The 7,648-nt window shown below is 42.9% G+C and overlaps 1 long non-coding RNA gene across 1 annotated transcript in view; it reads right to left on the bottom strand.

Annotated features, from left to right (window-relative positions):
* Nucleotides 1-7,648, bottom strand: part of LOC106817952 — a 14,144-nt gene that overhangs the window by 1,161 nt on the left and 5,335 nt on the right. The window lies entirely within an intron of this gene.

Here is a 7,648-nt window from a genome sequence, read left to right as displayed (position 1 = left end):
TCGCGCGTATCGTCTCCCGGACTACTATAACGAAGGCCCGGCGTCTGTTGCCTGCCATTTGCTGTGCAGAGATTTCCACGTGTTATACACGTTCTGCCGTACGGCAGGGACAACGGAAGGAGTATCGCCATGCTGCGATAATTGTTGCCGCTGTAGGCCCATATTAGGCAGTAGTGATGGCCAGCTTCAGCACAGGCTCAAGAGGGATGCGGCAGCCTAGCGGTTGGCCTCTTGGTGATGCGACAGGGGCGACACTCAGCAACGCTTGTGAAACATGCCAGACGTCCATCGCGATGAACCGCCAGGAAAGTCCGACCGGCAGATTCCGTCCAGCTCATGCATCAAGAAAAGTACTATTACTGCCCACATAGGGCGTCGATCACGCCGATTCACCATGGTCGGGGGTTCGCCGGTTCTGCGCTGCTGTCCGGGCGCCGGATCACGCCAAACAACATATATTATGCTGCGTGCTGGAGTTCCTCAGACGCCCCTCAGCAGGGCCGACGCTTCTCTGTAGTCGCTCAGTGGAATACGCCATTTCCTCTTTCAGCGCCGACAGCAGTTTTTTAATTCCAAGCGTCCATTCGCCGAGTATATACCCCTCAAAAAACGAAAATATGTTGCAAGACTAACGCAGGAGACTAACGCCACTTACCAGACTTGCAATGTTGTGCGAGCCTCTACGAGAATACTAATACTTCGTGAGACAATCTTGCAACTGTCTGGGATGCTCACTGCCGGACAGCCGTGAGGACAGTTATGTAGGCGTCGTGCGGATATGTTTCGAAAATTTACTTCTAGTACCCACGACAAGAATATTAATCGCCACGACAGTCGCAAGACTGTCGCAAAACTGTTGTAGGACAGACATACGACAACCAGAGACAGTGAGATACACAAAATCGTACAACAAAAAGGTGCATGTTTTCCAATTTATGCCCTCACGATTCCGGGGCAAGTCCGAGTCCACGAGTGCTCAAAATTTCGATAGACTGGTTGTGCGACACCCCGAATGCCGATCGACCCACGATTGCCCAAATTTTATCTGTCGTGTCGTCTGCCACAAATGCGTCGTGGGACGCTCGTTGGTGACCAGGGCTTAAAGAGATAAGCTAGGGAGTGATCGGCAGATCGGAATAGATAGGCCAGAGAAAATGACGCGGCTTTTCTTGTGAATAACTTTCTGGTGGCGTCATACATTTAGCAAGTGAACTGCAAAAGTGAGCGGTGTCAATATTATTTAACCAATCAAGCACTAATCTAAATTCGCATATATGTATCAGATCAATAACTAAGGTACTAAATATCTTTGGGGCTAAATTTAAAAGTATTGAAATTAAGTGTATAAAAAAGCAAATCAGAAAACAATCGACTGCTGGTGGAATTTATAAAAATTTTTTCTCCCGCCTAAATTTAGAAACGGGCTACTTGCACAGTGTGCGCGGTGTGTAAATCACTATCCTACTAACACAGCCGATTGTGTGTCACCGACGGGCGGCGCCGCGAAAAGACCAAGTAGTAAATAATTAATACATAATTAAGGTTTAGCATTAAAATTTTGTTTGTGGCATTTATCTTGCACAAGAGAAGAGAGTGGGGACTTGACAGCCAGATGTATGTAGGGTTGTAAAACAGCTTAACTAAATAATCATATAGGGCGCTCAGACGGGGAGCAGACCACAAGAGTACTAATAGTATACCCATACAAGCTACAAGAAAATAAAACCTCACCAGTAATACGTTAGGTGCACATAGAAAACCCACTATCAATCTAAGAGGTGAGCTAGGATTAATACCGAGTCTTGACACAAAAAAAAACTGAAATTATAAAAGATAATGTTATTGCCTGAATACATAATTAAATTTTAAGAGGAAAAAAGAAAAAAAACGTTTTATGGATGAGAAGAAGTGTTGTCTTACAACAATTACCAATATGGGAAAAAAACAAGCTGCCGCAAAGCGACAGCGCTCAGACTGACGTGTACTGTAGCCAGGCGTATTCTTCTGATAAACTCACGCAACCGCGAAATCAAGTGCGCCTCCCACACCACGCGTTTTTGCCGCTCTGACAGAGCATGATATTTTAGGATACTGCTAATACAGATCTTAAAATCTATTTGTAGGATTTGCGTATACCTACTGGTAGTTACCAGATAATAAATTACAGCTGTGTAAACTTTAATGACTTCGCTATATTAACATGTTATCATGGATATGCGTCTGAGCGCGAGCGTAGTGGTTGTGGGGAAGGAGAGGGTGGAAGATAAAGGCGAGGGAAGAAGGGGACGAGGGTGGGAAGGAAAGAAGAAGCGTTGGGGAGGGATGGGTGGGAGGGGCGGCGTGGTGGGAAGGGGCAGGTGTTTGAAGGGCGTTCTATAATAGCAAAAGCAGTTCAGTCCTTTGTTAAACAGTCAACAAATCCATGTTTGACGCCGTCCTCTTGAGGTTCAAAAGCGTATCAGACACTTAGCTCTTCGCAGTCACGCGGATAAGTAGATTTCATGGTCCTTTCCAATACAAGTGATAAATATGACGGTTAGGTCAGCACTGAGCAAAGTCAATTTTGCCACTCAGTCGTTAGACTTATGTTCTCAGAAAATGTACTGCGATATCTGACCTTTTGCCGCAACGCCCTTTGACCTTTGACCTCCAATTTCACGCTGGGTGATGGTTTCCTCCCATCACACTATACATCGAATATTAAGAGCAAATTTGCGTATTCCTTCCTATACTTTAAAAGGAAGTAAATATGCTCATTGATTATGCATGTTACACAGATGGTAGAGCTAACTGGCACCTTGTAGTTTTATAAGCTACATTACCTTATAGCCAAAACGCACATTAGTTTGTCCAATATCACTGCTGGTTTACATTACAAACAAGACTTGAAATCAGTTCATTGATATGTATCAACGTATCATAATTACGTGCGTAAATTGCCGTAAATGTCATCCAGGAGTCAAGCGATGACGTAAACATTTGTGCGGCCCGTATGTTTTGGACGGCAGATGAAATGAAGGTGTCAGCGGTGTAACCACGGCCACGGACTAAACATGGAAATAGAGTAAAACACACGTACTAATGACGGACGCACGTGGACAGCCCTGACACAAAGTTCCTTATCACGAGCGTCCATGTTTACGAAATCACTGATGATAGCATTGTGTTCGGCCCAGCATGCGTGCGAAAATGTCCGGTGCCCTATAAATCTGTATCACACCCGCTTCGCCATCAGCGGTTTGAAACTGTAAACAACAGATTTTTGAACTGCGGATTTCAATTAGACATTTCTTAGTAACCAGCAGTGATATTGGACAAACTAATACGCGTTTGGCTATAAGGTAATGTACTCAAGGTGCAGTTACTCTAGCATTTGAAAATGTCACAATCATGCGATTCTACAAGCTGCATCTGACTTCGTCAGCTGAGCTAAAAATTTGGCAAATTATATATAAATGATATTTATTATAAATGAAATCATAGACAAAATTGAAGAATCTAAATTAAATATGTCATTCTTATCTATTAGCGCCTTATAAAAAATGAGATGGAAAAAGATGGTAAAAGAGGCCATTCTAGAAAACGTGAAAAAGGGACGAAGGGGAAGGAGCAACAAAACCAAAACTGAAAATGATTAATATTAATAATTACGGATTTAAGAAGTATATGGCGTCAATTTCCTATGAGGATTTTTGTTTTGTGTTTAAATGCACGACATTAGTGTTGGAGATCGGTCCAAATTTCATGATCAATCATCGGTTTTACAAAACGACCGATGATCGATTAAGCATCGATCATTTTAGATTGCCGCAACAACCGGTGTATTGCGAAGGAATATTGACATTATTGTATGTGTAGCTAGTATTTAATGGTAAGTAAATTAAGGATACTGTTGGCATGATTGTATGTGTAGCTAGTATTTAATGGTAAGTAAATTAAGGATACTGTTAGGGTTACGGACGGGTAACACTCTAAAGGGCATTGCAACATAACTGCTCATCAAATTGAATGAAAAAAAAATAATGAAAAAAAAAGTTGGAGTTGTACTCACTCATCTGATTTTCTACTCGATTAATCGGAACACCACTACAAGACATGCATGACAGATTTAAAGGCTTGCTTTAAAAATAAGTACACTAATGACGGCTGTGACTTGTGTAGTGGGGAAATAATAATATAGGCATAATAATCAACCAATATAATCATATAATGGCTTTGAATATAGGCAGGGTTCTCCCTACGTTGCGCAAACGGGGCGCGCGCGCCCCGTTTGGGAAAACTCCCCCCTGTTTCAATCGTTGCGCCCCGTTTAAAATACCTCCGCCCTGATTAAATTCCACAACAATAAAAGTTTGCCAGCGCGGCAATCGATCGTCAAGAAGTACAATTCGACCAGGATAACCGGCGCATGCATTGCAGACAATACAACAGTCAACCTGTCCCACACCCAACACTAACTGTACACCGACTCGGCTATATCTTATATATACAAGACCCCCAAATCCCGTCTATGGTGTGGTGGCGATTTTACTTTTGTAGGGCGCGAGCGCTGAATCTGATACGGCTATTAGTGTTATATGTCCCAGCACGCCTGTTTTATATGCTAAACTAAATCACGTAATGGGCCGCGTATGAGTACATGCACAGAAACGAACGCTGAAGAACAGTATAACATAAGTAACGGTAAACACGCTAACATTGTTAGGCAACAACATAGATACAATATGTCACCGCAACAAGAGAAGGTTAAAACGGCGAAGCCTATATATTCTTTTCTGTTTGTAGGAGGCTCGCTGAGCGTTCACTCAGGGCGGTTTTACTGGTGTCGTTTTTTCGAAGACTAGATCTCAAACTGGGTTTATTCTAACAGCGACACGCTTTTCCGCTATGGCTGGGACTTACTTATGTATCACAATACTCTGTATTAAACTAATATAAAACGTCCTGTTACAAAATTTGCGGAAAGCCGGACGAGCGGCCGATATTGTCCAAAGCGCCATTTCTGTTACACTGTGACGTTACTGCATTCGACAATGCGTGGCATGAGCGTTCGCTAACTTCGGCCAAAAATCGAATGCATCATGGATGCCTGCTGTCACTACCATGATGTCACCAGAGGCCAGCCATGGTGCGGAGAGGGCAACACCAGGAGCCCGAACGGTTAGCGGAGAAAATAAAAGATAAAAACACATCGTACTATGCAGCTGGACGCACGTGGACAGCGCTGCATGGCACAAAGTTGCTTATGGGCACGAACGTCCATGTTACGATAAATCACTGGATGATAGGATTGTGTTCGGGCCCAGCACTGCGTGGAAAATGTTCCGGTGCACTCTATTAAAATCTGTATCAAGGTGGCCGCTTCGCGCAGCAGCGGTGTGCGTTGAACTGGGTTAAAACACGGTGATTTTTTGGACTCGCGATATTCAATTAGCACATTTCTTAGGTAACACAGGTCAGTGAATATTGGACAATACTAATACGCGTTCTGCTATAAGGTAATGTACTGTATTAAAACTCATAAGGGTGCAGTTACTCGCTAGGCATTTGAAAAATGTCAGCAATCATCGATATCGTACATCGAGCTGCATCTGACTTCGTCAGCTGAGCTAAAAATTTGGCAATTAATATATAAATGATTTATTTATTTAAATTGAATATCAATAGACAAAAATTGAAGAACTAAATTAAATATGTCCATTCTTACTTATTAGCTGCCGTTATAAAAATGAGATGGAAAAAGCAATGGTAAAGAGCCCATTCTAGAAAACGTGAAAAAAGGAAGAAGGGGGAAGGGAGCAACAAAAAAACGCAAAACTGATTAATTTAAATAATTAGGGATTTAAGAATTATAGTGGGCGTCAATGTCCTAATGAGGATTTTGTTTGTGTTTTAAAATGCAAGACTTGTGTTGGAGATCGGTCCCCAAATTTTCTATGATCGATGCATCGGTTTTACAAAACGACGATGATCGGATTAAGCATCCGATCATTTTAGATTTGCGGCAAAACGCGGTGTATTGCGAAGGAATATTGATCCATTTTGTAGTGTGTTAGGCGTGGTATTTAATGTAAGTAAATTTAAGGATAACCGTTTAGGGTTAGCGGACGGGTTACACAACAAGGGCATTGCAACATAACTGGCTCATCAAATTGATTGAAAAAAAAAGGGAAAAAAAAGGTCGAGTTGTACTCGGTCATCGATTTTTCTACTCGATTAATCGGAAGCACCACTACAAGAGATGCAATGATGATAAAGGCTTTGCTTTAAAAATAAGTAACTCAATGAAACGGCTGTGACTTTGGTATGTGGGGAATAATAATAAGGCTCAGATAATCAACGCATATAATCATATATGGCTTTAGGAATATACGGAAATATCAATAAGGCCCTCGGTGGCTACGCGACGGCTTCCGGAAAGGAGCCGTAGGCTAATGTGATCGGCATGCATCTCACACAGTGATCTTGCGACAGCGTACATGCTGATTGCGCATGGGACGAGATAGATGCTGCATTGCTGAGTGGTGTAGTGACGCGTGAGAGAGAGAAGAGAGAGAGAGAGAGAGAGAGGAGAGAAGAGAGAGGAGAGAGAGAGAGAGAGCGAGGCCGGAGAGAGGCAAGAACGAGAGAGAGGAGAGGAAGAGCAGAGAGAGAGAGAACGAGCGAGCTACGAGGATGTGGCGCACGCGCGGCACATCGCGGTGTGTGTGACAGGAGGAGAATAGAGAGAGTTGTGAAGAGAGAGACAGACGAGAGAGAGAGAGAAGAGCCATGGAAGGTGTGTGTTGTGAAGAGAGGTGGAGAGTGAAGAGAGGACAAGATGAACAGGATAGACAGCAAGAGTAGATATATTGTATGTTGTTATAAAAAAAAAATATAGATAGAGATGGTGTCACAGGATATAGAGACGTATATATAATAGATAGAAATGTATTTAATGATCGCAAGCTCTTAAGATATATATAATAAATACTATTATTAATAATATATATATCGCCCGATAACTTACCCGTAATGCCGGTGCCACACAAACATAATCCATCCTGCAAACACACGAAGTACACTGACACGCACGCCCCATGAATAAGAACATGATACAGAGAAGAGAGAATAGAAAGTGATAGATAAGATGAAATTCGCAAATCCGGAGATAGAGATAAACACATTCAATTTACCACACGACTAACGGGACGAAACCAGACACCAATCAGCCTCGGCCATCTCTCGGTCGTCCTACCTCTGCTAGCCTATACTGCTCTTACCTTTATATTCGCAATTATCACCACACACCACTCTGTCGCTTTGTGTTCTACGCCCTCAAATCCCGTCAGAGATATCCACTCGTAAAATCCTGCCAGGAAATCGTTCTCCAGCGTACACAACCATGTCACAACGAAGGGAGAGATAGATCTGTGTTATGCAGCGAGATATAGAGGATATAGATAGAGAGATAGCTGAAGAATGCTCCCCTCCGACCTACACAACCCCACCCCAGTTTAGGAGGCAAAGAAGATATAGAGAGAAAGAGAGATAAAGATAAACCGTAAGAACAACACCAAAAAAAACCCGCCACCCACCACAATAAAAAAACACCCCGCGCCCCGTCGGGAGGAAGAAAGGCTACAGGTGATCGAGTCGAAGTAGCGCT

The sequence above is a fragment of the Priapulus caudatus genome, unplaced genomic scaffold, assembly GCF_000485595.1.
Source record: "Priapulus caudatus unplaced genomic scaffold, Priapulus_caudatus-5.0.1 Scaffold1944, whole genome shotgun sequence".
Lineage (NCBI taxonomy): Eukaryota > Metazoa > Priapulida > Priapulimorpha > Priapulimorphida > Priapulidae > Priapulus > Priapulus caudatus.
This window is presented reverse-complemented; position numbering and strand designations above follow the sequence as displayed.